We start from the raw sequence: 24,890 nt of genomic DNA, 5'->3' as shown, positions 1-24,890 counted from the left end.
AAAATAATAACCTTGAGGTGAAAATTTTATTGTCAAAATTCCCCCAGATATCTGCCATATTGTTATTATTAGGAGAAAACATAATCTATATAGGATTGGGATACTTAAAAGAATAAAGGGTATATTGAAAAGGAAAGTTTTTCTTAAAATATGCAAATAATAAATGTGATTATAAGAGAATGCCATCAAAATCTTCATATTTGTGACTACAAAGAAGTGAGGTCCTTTTTATCTTTATAACAATTTCATATATATCCATACTGTAGGAATGCACAAGAAAAGAGTATTTAATAGGCCATTTTGTCATCTACAAAATGTCCAGAAATATAAAACAAGTTATATAAGAAAGAAGATTTGACTTAATTATCTGAAAAGGAAGAACAAGTAATTAAATCAATAAAATATGACATTAATGCTCTAAATAAATTATAGATCTTCCTAACACTTATTGATTTCACAAAGCATACTTCTTATGAAAAAAAAAACAGAAAAAGTGAAAGAAAAAGATAAATAAAATAAAACTACTCAAAATATATTTATAAATTTCTGTTCATTCTCCTTGTACTAAAATAAGTTGAATTGAATCATGAAAATCTTCTTTAAACATTTGTTCTACATATTTCTGATTTAAAGCATACTATGTACCACAAGAAGAACAAAAAGATACTCCTGGTTAAAAGAAAATTAGGTGTATTTCTTCAATCACTCTTCTTCTGTATATGCTCATTAGAAGTATAAGGATTAATATTTTTGAATTTTCATGTTAGAATTTTCAGATCCCTTAGTAAAAGTTACAATGTTTAGTAAAACAGTGAATATTCAAAATCGTGAAATTATGGACTACTGATCTAGTGTTACTAGAGATAACCACCTTATTACTTAAATTTTTCCAATAATAGAAGTACAATGTAAATGCAACTATTGTAGTGCAATGATTTTGTCTCAAAATCTGACTACATTAAACTAAACATAGCAAATGCTGGCAAGGCTTCAGAGAACTATAAACATATCTACAATGTTGCTGAGAATGTAAACTCATATGACCACCATGGAAATCAGGATGGAGATGCCAATAAAAAATAAAGATAGAAGTTTCAATTGACCCAGCTATTCCCTTCTTTGTATTTTCTTAAAAGAGTTAATAACATCATATCACAATGATACATGCTTACCCATTTTTTTTTTTTTTTTTTTTTTTTTTTTTGGTTTTTCTCCGGTACCGAGAACCAAACTCACGACCTTGTGCTTGCCAGGCAGGGGGTTTTACCGCTGAGCTAAATCCCCAACCCTTACCCATGTTTATAACACCACAAATCATAGTTACTAAATCCCAGAAGCTGCCTATATGCCCATTAACAAATGACTGTATTAAGAAAATGCAGGATTTATGCAAATGGGCTACTACTCTGGCATAAGTATGGACAAATTTGAGGCATTTTTAGAAAAATGTATGCATCTTGAAGCCATAATGTTAAATAAAATAAATTAGACACACAAGGTTAAGTAACAAATACTTTCACTTATATGAGAAACCCAAATTATAAATTATTTAAAAAGTAAAATAAAATATGCACCATAGGAAATTTTGCAAATCCAAAGACGATTAGGAGATAGTGGGAGGCAGGAGGAGATGGGAAAGGAAAGTAAGAACTGAGAAGAGTTATGTACATATACTAACTCACCATTATGAATGTATTGCAAAAGTGTAAGCCAAAGGTATACTAATAAAATGCAACAGTGAGATCTGGTTGAAGTAGTAGCAGGTATCCTAGGACCTCCAAAGGAGCCAATGACAGAAGATATATCTGATAAACAATTATTTAATCTTTCAAAGAAGTCTCAGTTTCCTCATTTATTAAACAAAGTGACAATAACTATTTCTAGGCTCAAAAAAGTTAAATGAGGTCCCCTCTGTAATTATTGGATACAACTTTATATTTAAAATCATATGCAAACACTTAGCTTTTACCCTTTTTGCCCTTATACCTGCAATTTCTGTAAAAGTATTTTAGCTTCCTCAATTTCCTTATCAATACAATAGAAAAAGTATTTCTACCTACCTTTCTCACAAGATTGTTGGTGAGCATCACATGAGAACTCCATTTATAAATTGTATCCTAATTTTAAAATTTTGTGCTTCATCAGTCTTGTTTCATTTTGTCCACCAACGATCTTCAGTAAAGAAAGGCACCAAATCTGGAAAATAGTACATTTTGTATAAGAGCATAGAGTATAACATAGCATGATTAATAAAAACAATTTTTAACATATAAGACAAGTATATATTTAAAATAAAGTTTACATTTTTAATTGGGTAAATTATTCTTTTTAAATTAATTTTATTGGTACATTTTTGACTCACATAATGATTACATTAATGACATGATATTTGTACCTATATATAATATATCTTGATTCTTTCTTTTTTCTCCACTTCCCCCTCTTCCTGACACTTTTTTCTTCTAGCTTCAAGATTGTGTAGAAGCGTTTGTCTTTTCCATCTCCCAAAGAGCTCTTTAAGTTTCATAAAGACAGAGACATGTTGATGTTTTTGCTGTCCTCTTCCAGAGACTGTTTTGACACATGGCTGTTACACAATAAATATTGATTGACCTCGGTGAATACAGCAATTCCAGTGGCTTTTCTTTCTACTTTTATTGTTGAGCTTTCTTTATATCTTGGTTTGTGTACTCTGAGAACAACAATGAAAAATTAGGAGGGCATTGTTTTTTATTGGGTCATTTTACATTTCATTCTCTTAGAAGAGAAAAAAGAAGAGGAAAATTCAGAGAAATTCAATAGCAAGAGCCAAAAGATTAATAACCTCATTTAAATTCTACAAACAATCCTCTTATTCTACCTATTAAAAGCCACATTCTCTGGTTGTGTTGCTAATTTTATCTTGAATGAATAAAAAATAACAAGAGAAAAGTAGAAAGCATTGAATTTTACAGAAATTAAAATATATAGCCACATGATGTAACCCAGACCACACTGAACAAACAGTTTTGTTTAGTAGTTAAGAATATTATGAAGCTTACTGGATGCATGACAAATCTCTAATTCAAAGTCTAATCAAATGTATTGATCATGGTGTATATCTCATGTAATGTTCTTTCCTTTTCATAGTGTGAAAAATATGTCCCCAAAATCAATATTAGAAAAATGTATATTATCTGAGCGGCATATTCAGGGAAGTATACAAGTATTCCTAGTTACAGACCAAAGAAAATGTCCAATATGAATCCCATGAATTCTCTTGTGTTTATCTACTCTGTTATAATTCTAAGATCTTTTCTTTATTAGAGAAATACCTAGGTAAAAATGAGATGATATTTTAAGGTAAAAGTACATTTGGTTAATAGGTACATTTTACAACCCAACATAAACCCTTATAAATTTCTCACTGTGTTTTAAGAAGTGATTTGAAACAGAAAAGCATAAAATGATATATAGACTTCTAAATATTTCAATAGGGGTGATATAGGACCTCCAAATAATCCAAACAATATGAGGGAAACATTATGACTCCCAGCCCGTTAGCCTGCTAGCTGTCCGATATGTGCATTTGTGTACTCTAAAATCATAGAATGAATTCTAGGAACAATGAAGTTTAAGAGCAGAAAATATTTATTGAGGGAAAGAAAGTTTCTGTCTATGAGAGACAAAAGGGGTCCTGAATGGGTTGGCAAGGAGCCCACATCTCAACGGAGTTTTATTTTACTTTTTCAAGGTATTTTTAATATAATTAAGTTTATTGGTACAACTTAGGTATACACAATGATTACGTTCATCATAGGGGATTTGTACCTGTGCATGATTTTCATAAGGCAAAATGAGGTGATTCAGATCTAAGGGGGGAAAAACTGGACTTAACTAGTAATGATATAGAGTGTATGATATATATGATATAGGGATGATATATGCATCTTCAAATAATATAAGATAATTTTTTGAGACAAATTTTCACTATGTAATTCGGGCTGGCCTTGAACTCCCTATATATGCCAAGTTGTCCTCAAACTCACAGCAATTCTCCTGCCTCAACATCTCAAGTGCTGGGATTACAGGTATGTGTCATCATAACTGGCTTACAATGGGAAAAGTATAACTCCCTACCATGCCTTCTAGGAACAACGGAGGTTAAGAGTACTAAGAGTTTATAAAAAGAAAGGTAATTCCTGTCTAAGAAAGACTTCTAGAAGAGGTCATGGAAAGAGGGTTACTTACTGACCCTGCTTCTCAAGGGTGTTTATTGAGCAAAGCCGTAAGATGAGATGGGTTCAAGTTGTGAGAAAATTATAGTCAACTAATAACAAGTGTACAGTTGTCCCTTGCTATATTGTGGTTCACTTATTATAGCTTCACTGTATCACAGGTTTTTTTAAAAAAATATATCTGATTCTATATCATGGAGTTCTTACTATATTGCAGGATTTTGCAGTATATAGGTATTTATATAATAATTATGATTTTAATTCGTTTTTCCTAAAACATTTAAAGCAATATAAAATATTTTAAAAATTTAAGTCAAACATATGAAAAGTATATTTAACTGAAATAAAATACAGTATGTATTTCATCAGTAGATGAATACCATACTGCATACAATGGAAATGCAGTACTCAACTACCACTTGTGCAAGTTTGCCAACGTGAAATTGTACATGGCACGGAACTGACTGATGGAATGAAGGGTTACCAACCACAGCACTATGTTCTGTATCCTGGGTGCTGATTTGCTCAGTGATGATAGCATTGGTCTATTTGCTCTCTCGCACTGTACCCGTATTTTCAGCATCTCTCCTTGTCCACTTCACATGGATGTCTGATCACTGCACGTTGTGATGCTCTATATCACCAATTTTTGTGAAACTTTTCCTAAAAGTTTGAATTTATTTCAAGCCCTACGACACCACCCAAAACATTCTGCTCCTTTTAAGGCTTCTGACAGTTAACCCAAGTGCCAGAGGAAGATGCTTACCATCAAAGTAAAGGTGGAACTTCTTGACCTGTTAAGGGAAGGCAAAAGCTACACAGCTGTAGCCCACCATTATGGAATCAATGAATCTACTGTTCACTACATAAAGAAAGACAAGAAGAATATTAGGTCTACAGTAACAATGACTTTTAACAAGACTGCAAAGTGGATGGTCACCTCCCGCAATAAGGCCATTGTGAGGATAGAGTCTACATTGGTCCGTTGGCTATATGACTGCAGGTAGAAGAATATCTCACTGGATGCCAACACCATCTGGATGAAGGCCAAGAAATTTTATGATAGTTTTGTGGAAAGCATGGACATTCCCAATGGTGTAAAGGATAAAGACGAGCATGGCAATGCAGAAGCAGGACCGTGGAGTGCTTCTCCCACCAGACCAATCCCATTCAGTGCTAGCAAGGGCTGGTTTGGCAAATTTCATAGATGCTTTGGAATGAAAAACTTTTCTCTGCATGGAGAAGCTGCCTCTGCTGATGAAACTGGAGCCAAGGAGTACATGAATGACATGTTCAAATCCCTCATAAAGGAAGGGGGCTATAAGCCTTAACAAGTTTTTAACATGGATGAGATGGGCTTATTTTGGAAATGGATGCTGTCTCACACTTTCATTATGAATCATGAAGCCAAAGCCCCTGGTTTTAAGGCCCAAAAAGATCGAGTAACTTTGATTATGTGTGGGAATTCTGCAGGTTTTATGATAAACCAGGGCTTATTTATAAGTCAAAAAAAACCATGCTCTTCTTGGATGTGCAGTACATTCACCTCATCATCATCACCTTCATGGCCATCAGTACTGCACAGCTACATAATTCATGACCTTCATCATTCATCTTGTAGTATACTTCACTGGTGAGTAGCCATATGGAATTTTACATGTTGTTAAAATTGCATAGGTTTAAGAGTGGAGAAGGTGCTTAAGAGCATATGAAGTGTTTATAAGAGTGTGGGAAAGGTTAATAAGAGAGTAGGAAAGGTTTATAGGAGTGTGGGAAGGGTTTGTAAAGCCTTAAAGGTATATAAATAATAAAATAAATATAAAACCGCCACTTCCCAGATTTGCAACCGTGGCGGGAGTCTCTGAAACGTAGCCCTCCTGATAGGTGAGGGATCAGTCCATTTACCCAATAGAAAATCACTAGATGGATTGATACAGACTACTATGAAGCAAATTTCAGCAGGATTCAATATTAACCCATTGTCTTTTCATGTTTTCATGTGATTTGCCTGAGGTCTAGGCCCTTGTTCAGGGATGGGCAGCCAACTCAGAGAAAGTGAACCTCTATGATTCACTGGTCCACTCTGAGGCCAGTATTGGCTTGTAAATTTGGGACACCTCAAAGGACAAAGGCAGCAGCTGACGGTTTTGGTTCTAATCCCAATTAAATTATAGAGACTGAAGCTGCAGCAATCTCACTTATGCAGTGAAGGGCTTCCTGGAGATAACATTGCTCTCCTAAATTAACATAATATATTACCTGGAGATGTCCTTAAAGGGTTTCCCAAGTACTGCCCAGATTCCTGCATTTTGTTCAGTATCCCCCTCCTTTGTTTTGAAACCAAATAAATATGGCCACCCAGGAAAGTTCTGGGTCTTAACCCAGAGAACTTCAAATTCTGTAACAGGTTTGGACCCTCCTAGAGCCTGACAATCATTTCCATTGTGTCATTTTTGTAAGCCTTCCCTATCCACTCTTTTGAGAGATTGTGAGCCTGATCAGCCTACAATAACTGAGGGTTACTGACCCAATAGTGGGTGTAAGGTGGGACAAAACTATAGAGAAGCAATAAGTTTAAAGAAAAATAGCTGCTAATGTATTGATTAAATAGGGATCAAATTGGGAAGCAAGTCATCTAGCAAGCTTTCATGGAATATATGAGGATTTTCCAGCAAGGAATGGGCTAGGGAGGGTTTGGTCCTCCAAGTGATAGATGCCTGTGTAGAACAGCAGTCATTGGTGTTTATCCATGGGGAAGTATATGAGTATACTAATTTTTCTTTCTCTTGAAATCTGGCTTTCAGTGCATGTGACTCTGGCTACAACTTTCTTTTATGCTGAAGTCCCAACCCTGTCAAAGTGCCTATAATATTTATACCTGACTTAGCTGTGCACACTGTCCAACCCTGAAAAAGCTGTCCCTAACTGTGATTAGGGGGAAGTGGTATAGTACCATCTAGATGCTTTTAGCTGTGAAAAGCTTGATGTAGGGAACATTACAGTCAGGGGCATTTTTCTAGAGAGCTAATCTAATGTGTCTCAGATAGAGTCATGTATGGTATAGCAGTTATGAACTCTTTTTACAAGGTAATTCTGGTGGATCCTAGAAAAAGGAGTCTAGCATATTTGTTGCTTGTTCCTTCTGTATGATCACTTGGAGATTTGTAGCCTCTTGGCAAGAATAAACAAATTTTCCAAGAAATTAGAGCATGTATAATCATATGTGAGCCCTGGAAAGGAAAGGCAACTTGGGGAACGAGTAAAGTTTAGAAACTGTTCTTAGGGAATGGAAACAGTGCTTGTGAACCACTGCCTCTTAGAGTCACCTACTGATGTCGTAAGTCTCTACAGTGTTATTTTGTCATAAGTCTTCAGTTTTAGCTGTAGGAATATAAAGAATTTGGCAGTTTTAAAGGATGATTTCAGTTAAAAAATTTAAAGATTTTTGTTGAGCCTTTATAGATTCGAATGTAATTTTTTTTTTTCCTTAATGATCGATAACAATTCTCAGCTACTGGTTTACCTGGAAACTAACAAGAGGGCTCAAAGACTGGAATCCCATTTTAAATCTAGCTTATTACTATGGCAGTTTATACATCATTTGGTTGTAGTTTTATGCTGATTGTTTATGGCCAATTTAAAGTGAGACTTGTCTTAATTAAATTAGTATCTTGCTGTCTCTCAATGTCAGCTAAGTTTCGTTAGACACTGATTTGTAACCATGCACAGAGCCCCTCAGCTCCTGCCTGTGTCAACCATCAGGATAGGTCATAGCATTGCTTGACCATGTGGCTTTCTGTGAAAGCATGAGGGACATTTATCTCTGGAGATCTTCTTTTAACACATTGTACACTTATTGATTTTTGTCCTCTTGGGTCTAGCACTCTCCCTTCTCAGGAATTCTGGTGATTCAACAAAGCTGGAGCATTTCAAAGAAAATCAGTCCTCATATCCGGGGTCCTCATTCACTTTGGAAGGCTAAGGCCAAATAATGACTATATTCTTATCCCAGTTAACATTTTAGTTCTGGTCTCTAAACTTTAGTTGTTGAACACCCATGAGAGAAGATCCATGACATTATTATGAGGAACAGTGAGTTTAACAATTATAATTTCATCTCGATATCAAGTATTCAAAATATAATATATACCTAGATTACTATTACTTCTTATCAACCATGATTATTTTAGCAGTTGAATCCCTGAAGAATGTTAAGACAATGGCTATATATTTTGCAGAGAATACTTGCAATCAAAGCCACACATAATACTTCAGCATGACAACTGTGATGACATTATCATTACAAGAAATGAAATGTCCATTCTAGGGTACAATAGCCTTTTTATTCAAATGTCTTCTGATCACAAGACATAAAATAAAACAAAGAAACTCACTTAATTTGTTATGCTTCAATAGGATCACATCCAAGGAGAATGCACCTGTCTATAAAAGTACCATAGAAATTTTTAATGTCAAACTTTGAATTTTTAGTGTGTGACATTGCTTATAGTGTTTGGTGCCTGAGCATCTCTAAGTGTAGAGATCAATATATACTACACATATCACATAATTTTAAAATAAAAACTTCTCCTTTTAATGGTGATTTCATGCTATTTTGACATATAACACTTATCATGAGTAGCTGGAGCACAAGAGAAAGGCAGATATCTGAGTCTAGAAAGAGGTTATCACCATAAACAATCAGTTTTACATCTTAGAAGACTTAAACACCCAAAGGCATGCGTATATTTAGTACACCATTAGATTAGTAATGATGAATGTTATAGCTATATGGAAACCTTTGCCTATTAACATAGTTTTGTACCCAAAGAATCTTTTAATAAGAAAGCTTTATTGTTTTACCCACAGAAGTAATAACTTTTGACAATGGCCAGTTTCAACATATCACAGTAATATTTTTAGCAACATTTATTGGGGTGTGTCTTCCATAAGGTTATGAAAATTATCAGGGCTCCATTAGTGAACAAAAACTGGAATAAAATATTTCCAAGCAGGTGCTTTGTTCACCAATGGAAGTACTGTTCAACAATTTCCCTAAGCGTATGGGATCCCTGTTTAATCAACTTAAAAATTGTTTTGATGAGTTGTAAGAACCAGATCAAATCAGGTTATTAGGACTCAGCTTTCATTGAGGAACAGTTTCATATCTTCTAGAGACTCACTTTGATCATGAGCCCTCAGTTGCTTTCTCAGTTTCTACTAGTCCACACAACCAGAGATCAGTCTCCAGAAAAGAATCCAACTGCCTGTGTGGTCTACATTCCATTGGCTTCAATGGTGATTCACCAGAAAGTGCTGGAGAACCTGCCCTCTGCTTTTAAAAGTATGCTGGCTTCTCTAAGAGCCTTTAACTAGACAGCAAAGAAACCACTGTTTGTTAAAGTTCTATAAGGGATAGATAAAAGGCTGAGGTAAATATAGACTAGATTTTGTAAAAGATCATTTTACAGCATTACATGCCAAAGTCAACTAGGGGGTGTTCTGACACACTACCTTAGCTTAGTGCTACAGTCAAGTAAAACAAGGAATATTAGTAAATTAAGCAATTAGGTCCAAATGCAACACATACAAAACAGGAATAAAATGTCATTAAAGAGGCAGCAAAACCTTCCCATGTATTTAAATTAAATTTATCATTATTTTTACACGACACTGAGAAATTGGCCAAGACATAAAATAATATTTAAAGCATGAAATTTTGATTAAACAAGTAAGTCACCAGCCAGAATTTATGAAACAATAGCAAACTTTTACCTCCATCCAGTTATCTCGGTGGAAGACCACTAAGCGGTATAGGGTAGATGAGATAGGCATGATATAGGACTGTTAAATGTCTGAAATGCCAAGTTTGTGTTCTCTAAATTCAAGAAATGAATTCTAGGAACAAGAGTTTAAGAGTATGACGATTTTATTTAGAGAAAGTTAGTTTCTCTCTGTGAGACAGAAGGGGGCCTGGAAAGTGGGTTGCTTCCCTACCTCACTTTCAAGGGTGTTTTATTCAGCACATCAATGAGATGAGGGGGTCTAAGTTGGGACAGAACAATAGTCAACATATAATGTTGCAAATACTGTTGCTTAGGTAATATTGATCCAATGGGAAATCAAAAAGTGAGTGTGAGTTAGGACAAAACTATGGTCAACCAATAAGATTACAAGAATAGTCACATAGGTATTATTAATTAAATGAGGATCAAATGATGAAGCAAGTCCCACCGTAAGCTTAAATGAGAATTTTCCAGAAAAGAATGAGCTAGCGAAATTTTGGTCCCACACCCAAGGTCATAGATACCTATTTAGAATATCAGTCAGTATTGTTTATCCCTAGGGGAAATATGTTGCTGTAGTCGTTTTTCTTTTTCTTGAAACCTGGCCTTTAGTGAAAGTGTCTCTGGCCACAATTGTCTTTTGTTCTGAGGGCCCAGCCCTAAGTGTCTATAATATTTAAAACTAAGTTAACTGTCTACAATAAGATTAGAAATACAGTAATTTAGGTAACATTGAACCAAAGGGAAATTGCAAGATGGGCATGAGGTGGGACCAAACTATAATCAACTTATAAGATTACAAGTATGATCACTTAGGGAACACTGATTCAATGGAAATCACAAAGTTGGTATGAGGTGGAACAAAACTGTAGTCATCCAATAAGATTATGATATAATCACTAAGGTAATTTTGATTAAATTGTGATCAAATGGGGAAGTAAGCCACATAGGCAAAGTACACAGACTGAACAGGAACTTTACCTGAAAGGGAGGTTTCAGTCCCCCATCCATTGCCATTGAAACCTATTTAGAACACAGATTACTACTGTTTATCCTTAGGGGAAGAATGTGTGTGCAGTTATTCTACCTTTTGTGTTGAGTTCTGGCCTTTAAGGAATGCACCACCATGCTCAGTTTTAATGTATCTTTACTGATTTCTTTTGAAGGCCTAACCCTGTCTGACTGCCTATTATATTTCTACCTAACTTATCAGTCTATAATATTATGAATTCACTTCTTGTACTTCAGAATGAATTTAATTATTTTGTGGGACCATAACTCTCTGCCTCAGTTGAATAATCTTTATGGATCAAATCAAAAGCCCATGGCAGTTTATTAGCTTTTTTATATCAAGATTACTGTTAAAATAATATTCAATTTAAAACAAAGTATACATAAAGGAATTTGGAAAAGGTTTTCACTCATGGAAGTGACAGTTTGGTAGGAAATAGAACACGTTCTTTAATTCTAAGAACTTATGATTGTTTCATTATTTATTGTCTAGTTTTGCTATCTGATCTCCAACATAGTGAGACCGATGGAGAAAAACTAGAAAGGAAAAAGAGACATACACACAGATTTTCAGGAATTTCCCTATTGAAGAATTGTGGGGGGAATGCCCAATAGGTAAACAAGGATAGAACTTTACACAGCACATTGGTAAGTGTATAAAAATAAGTGTTTTGGTTTAGAATCAGAGCATCCTCCAAAACTCTCAAATAGACAGAGATGGGACTTTTGGAAGTTGAATGGATTGTGGGGGCATTATAATCATTGGTGGATTCATCCAATAAAGAGTTCAACATTTCAGGATGCTTCTAAAAGTTGAGGCTTTGTTAGAGGTAAGTCATTCAGCAATGACTTGGAACCATGTATATCAATCTTGGACTCCTATCTTCTCTTCCTGCTTCTTCCCTCCATGACCTGAGAAATTTTATCAAAACAAAGGTCCTTGCACCACACTGTTTCTGCCCTAAACCAAACTAACAGACTGTAACCTCTCTTCTTTTAAGCCTTGAACCACCCATTGGATGGTAACCTCTCCTCCTTTAAGTTGTGGATGTTGTGTATTATTTCCAGGGATGAAGAAATTCTCTAAGAAAAGTAAATGTTTTTATTTCTCAAAAAATTCTTCATGAAGCTGGTTATGTACTGATGACCATAAGTACAACAACATTAAAACAGAAATAACAACTACTGCTTCCTGCATTCTCACCAAGTAATCTGCTGAGAGATTTCCATAAATAACCTTATTGGCAGCATTCATCTGCATGAAGTGATTTTTAAAATATATTTGTTCCCTAAATCTCTTCTCATGATTTATTTCAACTTACTTTTTTTAGTTTATTTTTATTAGTACATGTTTGCATTACATAGTGATTACGTTTCTAGTGTTCAGTTGATACATGTGCAAAACCTATCTTAATTTTTATCCACTTCTACTCCTATGCTTCACTTCTCCCTCCGTCTGTTGATAAAATTTCCATTTGAAAAGAAAAATCTTCTCACATTCTACTATCCATCTTTTATTTAGCCTTTTATTTATACTTTGGATTTTCCATATAAGAGAAAACTTGAACCATTCAAAGGTAAATGGATGCCACTTGAGAACATGAAGTTAGGCGAAATAAGTCAGACAAACAAGCTCAAATATTGCATCATTTCTCTCTCATGAAAAACACAAATAAAGAAAGAAACAGAAGAATGGTAAATAGGAAATAAGAAGTAAAAGTACTTCCTCAAACTACAAAATGTATTTTTTAAAGAAGTATCTCATTGTATATGCTGATTGGTTTCCTTTAAATGACAGTTTATCTTAGATCACTGTAGAGAAGTATTTGTATTATTATGTTTCTTTTTTGTAAGAAACTTTTTGATTTATGTTTTGTACCCTGAGTAATGACATTGAAGATAATGATGCACAGTGTGATAACTTGTTCTCACAAGGAAAGAAAGCGTGGTATTTAAGCTTGTTTTTCTGATTTATTTTAAATAATATTATGGTTCCAAGATGCATGAATTTCCAAAAAATGACTCAAGTTTATCCTTCTTGATGGCAGAGTAGTACTTCAACTTGTATGTATACTACATTTTCTTTGTCCATTCTTCTGTCGATGGGCATATAGACTGCTTCCAAGATTTGGCTAGTATGAATAATGCTGCTATAAATGTAGGTGTGCAAGTATCACTGAAATGTTGGTCCTCATACATAGGCACAGAGTTAGAGTACAGAGACTCAGCAATAAAAAATGTAATTAGAAAATCTTTGCTAGAACTGTAAGTATGAAAAATATCCTTTAATTTTCCATTTTCCATCCAATTAAGTGTTGCCCTTATTCATATTCCCTAGCTCAGACTAATAAATTATCCTAAACAGATACTTGTACTTCTACTAAGGACTTGAACAGATAATTGCACGTCATAATAAATGTAGGGAGGTTGTTAGGAAAGTGATAGAGAGTATGAAGGAAGGGGAGGAAGAAGAGAAGAAGTTAAAGCTGATTGTTAATTGAATAAGAAACATACTCCACAGTTACTGACTTGATCATTTTTATTATTAAGTTAAAGGTTTGCTTTTACATTCTCTTTCTTGGACAGTCAGTGTACATCAGAACATATCTATAAATATTGGAACTCCCACAGAAATAGATTCATTGGAAAACCAATCAATTGCTCTGCCTGTGCTTCCAAATATTGAAAAAGTCTTCCTCAATTGTACAATAATTTAACTTTTCCATGAGACACTTCTTTTTACACTGAGAAATGCATTTTATAGCTATCTTTTGGACTTGTAGAGATTAAATTCTTGATTGTAAACTATCCCACAACTTCTCTTCCTCTTCGTTCAATGACAAGAATTTGTGGTAGATATTGGTATGTGGTTTCATTTCATGAACTGTAGAGTATGCTTAATTAGTATCCTGATCAGAGTCTTGTCTAGTGAAACTCTGTATTGTTGCTAATGTTTCTTTGTTGATTTTATTTTTTCTTCTCTTTAATGGTTTGATTAATCTTGCATTGTTACTTCTGGTAACCTGAGCAACTTCGTTGAAGATAACAATGTATAATACAACAGCCACTGTTAATTCCTATCAATTTGTTCTGAAACTTTGTATCATTTTTGTTTTTTCTTTGTTTTGTTTTTGTCCACGTTGTTGATATTTTGCTACTGTTCTTTGTATTATTATTCTCTTTAAAATAAAAAAACAATGGGGAAAAAAAGAAAATTGTAATTTCTCACACATGCGTTATTTTCCAGAAAGATCACTTTTTATGTTTAATCTTTAAATGAAAAAAAAAAAGTTACATATTAGTGACACTATATACCAACTGGATTTAAATTGAGCAAAGAAATCTGATCTGAAAGGTGTGCTTTGCTGATGTTTCCTTTATGGGACGAAGCAGCAGGCCTTTGATCTACACTTTAAAAACACAGGATATCTGTATAGACCCAAACTTTAATAGCTCAGAAACCAAAACAAAGCACCCTCTAGAATTTACTTGTTAAGATTTATGAGTATTTCTTCTTATTTAGCTACACAATTTTACCTCTTCTGATTCTTTTATGCCATTTCAGAAATGTATCTTTCTGTTTTATAAATCTGGAAAGAAAAATCAGCAACTGTGCAAATTACTGCAAATAGAAAGGAAAGAAACATCTTTTTGTTTTGATATTTTTGTTCATTGAAAACTCAGCTATTTATCAGGCTCCCTATGCCCCATGCTATGCAAGAGAGACATGTTTCACTTTGCTATTCTGTATACATTACAGTGGCCTGAAAAATTTCCTCAAGACAAAAGAGGGACCTAAATGTTGAAATTTAGCAGTATGGACATCTCCCTCAACTATGTAACAAAGAAGAACATGGGAAGCAACCAATGTGGCTTAACTCTGTAAATACTCTTTCTTTCAAAGCATGCAAAGTTTTCTTTTCTTCCACTTAAAAATACTAGATGATTATTTAACATGAAATGACATTAAGAAAGAACAAGAAAGAGATTATATACTATCAGAAGAAGTTGTGAATTAATTTTAAATTGTCAAAAGCTCCTGGGAAAAATTGTAGCTCTCTGGCAAAGGAAGGAGAAAAATGACTTTTGTGTTCTTGTAGCTGTGTTCAGTAGTATCAAGTACAACAGTTATAATGTTAAAACATACCCAAATACCCCAAGAGTCCATGCTTTTCAGCTTGTAAAACTTGGTAAACATGCAGGTCTAGAAGGATTCAGGTGTTCTTATTCACACAGTTGATTTAGAGTGCTAGATGTAATGGAGAAAGTATCATCTTGTAAGCCTTAGGGTGTTTCAAAGTGAGGGAAAACCAAGAGGGAGTCATTTATTTTTGGTTTACTTACTCATACAAGAAGGATAGGACTAAGTTAATAAAGGAATTCAAGGAGCTCGCACAGAGAGATAAACAAACAAACATGAAACATAATGCCCACTTCCTCTGTTTTCTGACTGCAGATTTTTCTTTCATTATTCAGGGAACGGATGTTTTTCTCCAAACTTGTGAATATTTATAGTCTTTTGCTTTGGTTAAGAAAAACAACTCTATGATGGAAAGTGAAAAGTGTCTGTAAAAATTAAAAGCAATGCAAACTGTACTATAAATCCCTTATAGCTAATCTCATTGTCAATGTAAACTTTTTCCAATGATGGTAGGCAAGAATATACTTAAAAACATAACTATTTAGAATGTTAGTAAAGAAATAGTTCATCAGTGCACCCTAGGTGCTTGAGCAGGAGATTTTGGAAACAATTACTGGTAGTGATCAGTGGAAGATAAAAGAGATTGGATTTAGAGTATGGAAGGTGATGTGGTCAACAGGGGAATCTCCTCAGCAAAATGTGAACCATCAGAAGAATGAGTGCTGTAGAACGTCATAATGTTAAGTAACGTAAGGTAAATTAAAGGCCTTTACAAAGATTTCATAGTCCGTATTTTTATCCTATATTACAAATTTCACAAATGTTACTTGAAGGTGGCACATTATACTTGCCCCATTTAGCTTGCTATGTATCTTATTACAGCTGTGATAAAAAAATCCTTTAATGTATCTTAGCTGCAGATATCTTTTTGTTTTTGTATCTCAAAAGGAACAACTAAATCCTTCCAAAGGCACTGTTTGCCCTTCAGGTTTGCTCTCTTATCATCCATTTTAGCTAATGGATTTGTACACTTTAAATTTCTGTACCACAGTTTGTTTTATCCAGAAGGGATTTTGAGGGAACACATTTTGTGTCAAGGGAGCAAAGGACAAATTGGGCAAAACAAGACTAATTTTATTTTGTAGGAGATGTGGCATACACAATAAAAAGGAGATTATTATTCAATGGTAAGTTATAAAATACCAAACCTCTCCTTTAGAGACTGTGTTTACACCTTACATTTAGGATGTCATAATATTTCCCTCTATCCTTTAATAGTAGGTTGTAACTTTCATGTATATTGCTTTGCCCAGATGAACCAGGCCACACAGAACAGGAAAGTTTTATAATTCAGTAGCAACTTTAATCTGACAGGCTAAATCCTCCTTATAACCTCTTAAAATCTGGTTCGTTAACTCTCATAATACATTGCTGGGGTAACATGTAAAAACTCCATGGTTTATAGGTGGGGGTAAAATAAAAGCCACAACACAGTTGTCTGACTGACTCACAACTTTACAATATATGCTTTTCCACAATGACAATTGTTGAGATCTGGGTTCCAAGGATTTAGACATGACAGTGCTCTTTGTAATTTCATGTATACTTGAAATGCCACTGAATTGGCATCCATGCAATTACAAGAACAAAAAGCCATGCTCTTTTGTTTGTTTTTTGTCTTTTTGAGACAGAGTCTTGCTATGCAGTTTAGGCTGGCCTTGAGCTCATTTTGTAGTCCAGCCTGGTCTCGAACCTGCAATGATCCTCCTGCCTCAACCTCTTGAGTGCTAGGATTACAGGCGTGCTCCACCATGCCTGTTTCTTTTATTTGTTTGTTTGTTTTTTTTTAACCAACAACATCATACAAATGGAAACTCTGGCCCTACGCATAATGTTGATATTACTGCATCTTGAAAATTCTTTCCTAAACAGGGACGGATATGAATAAAAAAATATAATAACATCCAGAGCTCTCAGTCTAATGAGCACAGTTGGGCATAAGGTGAGCAAAATCATGGAAGTTTATAGCATGGATGTGGATGGAGATTTGAGGCTGTGGAGAGAGAAAACTATCTATGGTCACTGTGGTATACTACAGGTGGAATTACAAAAATTGATTTAGAAGATACCACCTGGTAGAGTAGACAAGATTGTGGCACTTTTTTAAAAATCCTAGTATAATTTATGTCATTTCATATATCTGCACTCTTTTTTCCACCCTTATATGGACTCGTTTTAGAATGATTGTTCTATATATATTTAATATGCATTTTTCAGATGAAGATGTACAAATGGCAAATAAATACATGAAAAGTGTTCAAAAACGGGTCATTTGAGAGAGGTAAATTAAAACAACAGTGAAATTCCATCTCATTTCAGAAAGAATGGCTATCATCAGAAAATCAACAAATAACAAATTTGAGCAGGACAGTGGGAAAAAAATGGACTGTGCTCCAGTGTTGATGAGAATGTAGACTGTTGTAACCCCTGTGGGAATAAGTATGGAGATTTCTCAGAAAACTAGGCTTAGACCTCTTATTTGACCCAGTTATTCCCCTTCTTCTTATCTTTACAAAAGTATTAAAATGATCATACCACAGTGATATATGCATACCCATGATTATAGCAGCACAGTTTGTAATAGCTAAATTTTCCAAACAACCAATGCCCATCAACCAATGAATGGTTAAAAATATACGAGTTTTCTATACAACAGAATATTTCTTAGCCATACAGAAGGATAAACTTGAGACAATTATAGCTAAATTGATGGTCCTTGAGATCACATTCTTAAGTAAAATAATTCAGAATCACATGTGTAGACATTGTACTATCTCTCATTTATGAGAAACTGAAAATGTAAATAAGAATCAGAATGTATAACAGAAATCGTGGAATCAGAATAAATTGTTCAAAGGAATAGGGGACGTGGAGAACTGGTATGGGCAAAAGAAGAAAGAAAAAGAGAGAAAGAAAGAAGGAAAGGAAGAAAGGAAGAAAGAAAGAAAGAAAGAAAGAAAGAAAGAAAGAAAGAAAGAAAGAAAGAAAGAAAGAAAGAAAGAAAGAGAAAGAAAGAGAAAGAAAGAAAGAAAGAAAGAAAAGAAAGAAAGAAAGAAAGAAAGAAAGAAAGAAAGAAAGAAAGAAAGAAAGAAAGAAACATAAAATGGAATCAAAGCTTTTTTAAAAAGGAGAGAACGAGAGGGGGAAAGGAGGGGAAGGGAGTGAGGAAAAAGAGTTTTCAAGATATATCATATACACTTACAAATTTCCTATGATAAATGGATCATTGCAATTGGAATTATACCAATAAACAATAATAAGAAAGAAAAGTAAAACAAAAACCAAAATGGCCACATGTCGTAAACTATTACACAGATTACATTGTCAATCAAAATACCAGTGGCATTCTCACCAAACTAGAAAAAAGATTCTTGAAATTCATGTGGAATCCGAAGAGACCTAGAATAGTATAAAGCAATCAAGGCTAATGTTGTCAAAAGGACAGATGACAAGTTATGCTACAAATCTATAGTGATTGAAAACAGCATGGTACTGGGTAAGCAATACAGATTTGGAGAACAGGAGAATGCAACTTAATATGCAGAAATAACTCCATGCTACCTTATCTCTTAGAAAAGGGGCCACATCCTTTCACGTAGGAAATATACTCGCTTTATTAAATGGTGCTAGGAAAACTGGCTATCCACATGTCAAGGTTTGAACCTAGACTCATATTTTTAACCATGCACTAAAAATATCAAATGGATGGAAGTTCTAAAGGTTAAAACGGAAACATTTTTTCAGTTGGAAGGCCATTTAGATAGCAATCATAAAGACATAGGTTTATGCAAAGATATTCTGAATAGAATTACATGTATACCAGAAATAATACCAAGAATTAACGAATAAGGTGATATCTAATTAAAAAGATTCTGCACAATAAATGAAATCAAAAAACAATGTGAAGTGAAAAATTGTAGAATGGGAAATAATTTTACCAGCTACTCCTGAGACAGGACTAATACTTAGAATATATAAAAAAATAGAAAAATAACCCCCTAAATTAAAAGGCACTATTGAAAACGTGCATTTGAGATGAATAAAATCTTCTAAGATGAAAAAGAAGAAATAGCCAATAAATATATGAAAAATTGCTGACTATTTGAGCAATGAATATTAAAACACACTGAGATTTCATCTCACTTCAGAAAGAATGGCTATCATCAAAAAATCAACCAATAAGTTGAGATGCTTCAGGGAAAAATGAACGATTTGTGATTGTTGGTGGGAGTATAAGCTGGGACTATCAGTACAGAAACCCTTATGGACAGTCCTCAAAACTCATAAAACTACAAATTCTACTTGACCCAGCTATTTCTCTTCTAGGTATATCTCCTTCCCTTTCAAAATTAAAGACTACATCTCGGTGATACGTGCAGATCATACTTATAGCAGCACATTTTACAACAGCTAAATATTGAAAATAGCATATATATCCACAAACAGATGCATATATTAAGAAATTGTGATGTTTATATACAATGGAATACTGCTCTGATATAAACAAGGAGAAACTTGAAACATTTGTAGGTAAATGGATGTACCTTAAGAGTACAATATTAGGTAAAGTAAATCAGACACATAAATTTAAATAACACATTGTTACTCTAACATGAGAACCCTGATGCACAAAAAACAAGCAAATACAAAGATAATGAAAAATATGGTGATCTTTTTCCAATGGAAAGTAAAGCATGTTATGGAGGGGGCCCTGAGGAAAGGAAGGGAAAAGGCTTACTTCAAAATGACAGTCAAACAAGTGAATGGAAATAAATCTTTTCCAAATGGAAAGGGGACAAACATTTGAGGAAGCAGAAAGGAATGGGAAGGAAAGTGGACAGAAATCAAGCTGTATTATGTAAATTACTGACTCCCTGTGATAAATATAACCAGTATATATAACAATCATGCTTTAATGAAAAATGGAGAGAACAAAAGAAAGGCAATATAAATCTCTTTCTTTTTTGTAGTTGTTCTTTTTAAATTTTTTATTAGTAGATATTTATAGCATATAACGATTACATTCCTCCTGGAGAATTGGTACATATACATAGTGCACTGCAACTTTTTCATTGCATTCTCTTCACTTCCATAAACGTTTCCTCTACTCTTTCTTTTTTTCCTTTTGCAAAAGATCTGTCTCTCTATTTTTATTATCTACCTTCTAGATTTTCTTTATATTTTGTGTTTCTAATATAAAAGAAACCATGTGATATTTAAGTTTGTATATCTGTTTAATGTCACTTAGTCTAAAGGTGAATGTATTTTTACAAATCGCTCAAGTCTATGCTCCTTTATGACAGAGTAGTACTCCATTGCATATAAATATCATATGTTCTTTATCTCTTAATGTGTTGATGCACACATGGTCTGTTTCCAAGATATACATATTATGAATTCTGCTACTATAAAAAGGATATGCATATATCATGTAATTATGATGGCTTTTTCCTTATTTCCCATCAAATTAATTGGTTGATTCTCATTTATTTTACTAATTATTATATATCAATACAATTATAAATTACAAACTGAAATATATTTTAAGGCTTCATGACATTTTAATCATCATATGTATTGAAGCTCACATTGTCATATGTCTGTCCAAAGGAGCTTTCTTACACTTGCTTCGGAGTCCATTTTGACAGAACAAAATTAAGTTCGTATAACAACACTGCTATTGACAGAACATGTTATCAATTTATCATACTTTGCTTCTTAAAGTTTCTTTATGAAGAGAAATAAAATAAGCTATTATTCTGAAAAGCTTTACTTTATCTTGATAAGAAATTGTATTTCAAGACCATTGCTTTACTATTTGCTAATATTTCTCATCCTTTTTAAAAGACAGAGATAGGAAATCATATAATATATATCATATTTCATATTATAATTATATATAACATGAAATATATAATAGGTATATGTGTATTCAGATAATATATTTACATATGGTATACTTATAACTTTCTATCTCTGTGTATAATTATAGAAGTTCATATTAATAGTTTTAATTCTAATGAATTAGAAGTACGGTTAATTTTGCATTGGCTCTATCACATCTATATTTGTCTTTCACATGAGGAATCCTGCTTCTCATACACCTAGCCAAAGATAAAAGTCCACTTTCAAAAAATTTTCACTTTTTTGTTCTAATAGAAACCATAAAATAACAATTATTAACACTAAAATACTCCCATAATTATAATTACAGAAATAATTCAAATTTGAATGTATTTTTTCTACATTTTTTCAGATTTTTATTTTGTGTTGCTGATAAAATATATAGTCATTTACATGTAAAGGAAAGGGAAATAAGGAAAAAAAAACTGGACACCTTAACCAAAAATAGTTCAGAACTTGAACAATAGATCTAGGAAGAATACAGAATCTGTGAAAAGATGTGAGACAAAACCACCTGAAATACAAAACTATATAGAGTTCCTAAATTGCAAGGTTAACCAATGTGAAGACAAAGTGTTTTAAATTGAGGATGAAACAGCTAATTATGTTTCATTAATCAAAGAAGCATCAAAGTATATAAAAGAATGAGAGATTATCCTGCAGCTTCTAAATAGTGGCAAGCAGGCCAATCTAAAGCTAATTGAAATAAGAGAAAATCAAAAAGGTAATGAATATGGATTTATTAACATGTTTACAGAAATTATAGAAAATTTCTCAAATAAAATAATTTAAAATACAAGTGACAGTTACAGTACATCAAACAAATTTGACAAAAGAATTTCAGCAAGGCATGTCCTTATTAGACTACTAAATATCCAGCAAAATATCCAGAATTTTGAAAGCATTCAGAGATAAACAAAAATTCCAGACAAAGTAAACCGATTAGAATTATAGTAAACTTCTCAAAACAAATCTTAAAGGTCAGAAAAGCTTGAAATGTTTATGCTTTTGTTTTTTGGTACTGGGAATTGAACTCACGACCTTATGCTTGCCAGGCAGGCGCTGTGCTGCTGATCTATATCCCCAGCCTTGAAAAGCTTAAAAAGAAGTAGTTCAAGCCCTAAGAGCAAATAATTTCAACCTAAATTAACTTATTCATCAAAGTTATCTTTCAAAATAGATGGAGTAATAACGTATTTTCCTGAAAAATACCATCTCAAAATATATGTATTTTAAATCAGCCCTCAAGAAAATATTTAGGAATATTCTTGACAGAAGCAACAAAACTGACACAGATAAAAAACCAGAAGAAATGAAAACTTCATGCAAAGTCACAAGGAAATGATAGTAAATAATCAGTATATCTCAGTAATTTCTCTCAACATTTTTGTTTTTTTTTTGGGTACCAGGAATCGAATTCATGACCTTGTGCTTGTCAGGCAGGCGCTGTGCCTCTGAGCTAAATCCGCAGCCCCTCTCTCAACATTAATGGCCTCCACTTTCCCACTTAAAAGACACAGACTAACAGACTATATCAAGTTTTTACCATGATTTGAACTCAGGACCTCACACTTGCTCGGCCCCAAACCATATAAAAAAATAGAATCCAACTATCTGTTGCATTCAAGAAACTCATTGAAACCAAGAAGATTTTTATGGACTAGATATTACAAAATGGAAAATAATATGTTTTGCACGAAGACGCCAAAGTCAAGCAAGGATAGCAATTTTAATCCCAGACATGGTAAACTTCAAGCTAAAACTGATTAGAAAAGACAAAAAAGGTGACTACATAAGGGAATATTTGGACACAAAGATAAACAACTAATAACATTTATGCACCATAATTGGAGCACCTATGTTCATAAAAAAACCTGCTGAAATTAAAAGATCAAATCAACACTAATACAATCATAGTAGAGGATATTTATACCCCACTTTTTTTTTCTTTATTTTGTACTGGGAATTGAACTCAAGATCTTGTGCTTGCCATGCAGGCGCTACACTGCTGAGCTATATCCCTGGCCTAATACCCCACTTTTACAATGAGATAGATCAACTGAGAAAAATCAATAATCAATGTCAGAGCTGATCCATACCCTTTAACATAAGGGCTTCATAGATATCTACAGAGGATTTCACCCCTGGGGAACAATGTATATATTTTTTTCTGCCACATGGTACTTTTTCTAACACAGGTCACATACTGTTCCACAAAGCATGCTCAATGAATATAAAAAAATTGGACTAACAGCATACATATTGTCAGAACACTGAAATTGAAATCAAAATCAACAACTGATGAAGCACAGAAAAGGTAGGCATTCCTGAAAATATCAACAACACACTCCTAAACAAAAATGGGTCAGAGAAGAAATCAAATACACAATCAAAAATATTCTGAAAGTCAATGACAGTGACTGTACAATCCACTGAAACCTCTGGGACATGATGAAAACTGTTTTACGATGAAAGTTAATCACAATTAATATTCAGTTTATAGAAACATAGCAAACCTAAACTAATACCCTTATGAAAAATCTTAAGACACCTGAGAAACCACAACAGTCCAGGCTCAAAGAGAAATGAAGGAAGGAAATTATAAAAATGAGAGCAGTAATCAATGAAATTTAGACAAATATGCCAGAAAAATCAAATAATTTAAGAGATGATTTTTTTTTTTTTGGTACCAGGAATCAAATTCATTACCTTGCACTTGCTAGGCTGGTACTGTGCCACTGAGCTATATCCCAGCCCCTGAAGAGATGTTTCTTCGAAGGAATAAATACAATAGATAATTTCTTAGTCAAAAGTACTGAGAGAGAGAGCAAGAGAGACAGAGATAGAGACAGAGAGAGACGAGAGAAAAGACTCAGAGCGATGCAGTTACAGATAAGAAAGCAAGACGCTTAGTGGTAGAGTACTTGCCTATTATGTGTAAGTCCCTAGGTTCTCTAGAGCACTACGAAAAATGAAGAAATAAAAACAAAATAAAATAAAAATATGAAATCAAAACTGACATTGTTGAAATCCAGGTGCTAGCAACTACTTTGAAATTTGTAATTGCTAAACTGTGGAAGCAACCCAAATGTCCATCCACCGAGGAGTGGATAAGAAAAATGTGGTACTTTTATATAATGGAATATTACTCAGCTGTAAAGAAAGATAAACTCGAGGCTTTTATAGGTAAATGGTCACAACTAGAGACCATACTCATAAGTGAAATAAATAAAACATACATGTGCAAACACCACGTTGTTTCACTAGTGTAAAACCTGAAAGAGTTAATTTAAACTAGGAGATATGGTAGACATTTGATAGGAAAGCACTCAAAGGTAAAGGGCAACTGGGATGTGGGAAAAGAGAAAGGAAAGAAGGAGAAGTTTTGTGTGTATGTATATGCAGGATAGTTAACATGGCTGTCCTACTGTCTTGTATTTCTTTGCTGAAAGAATCTGTCAATGAGTCCTTGGATAATCAGCATTACATGTCTATATCTGTTTTCATGAGAAACCACTTTAAAGATATCAATATGTAATGCAACAAGCATTGTTAATTCCCTACCACTTTTTTTGTAACTCCGTACTGTCTGTACTGTTCCTTTGCTATTTTGTAAAATGCTGTCTGTCTGTTAATGTTTTCCTCCTTTTATTTTTAAAATAAAAAAAAGAAAAATTGTATTCCAACAAATTAGCAATTTTTGATAAAATAGATTTCTAGAAACAGACACATTACTGAAGTTATCCAAAGAAGTTATAAATGTTTACCACC

This window comes from Chinchilla lanigera, unplaced genomic scaffold (genome assembly GCF_000276665.1).
Source record: "Chinchilla lanigera isolate Chin_1 unplaced genomic scaffold, ChiLan1.0 scaffold00102, whole genome shotgun sequence".
NCBI lineage: Eukaryota > Metazoa > Chordata > Mammalia > Rodentia > Chinchillidae > Chinchilla > Chinchilla lanigera.
Note: the sequence above shows the minus strand (reverse complement) of the source record.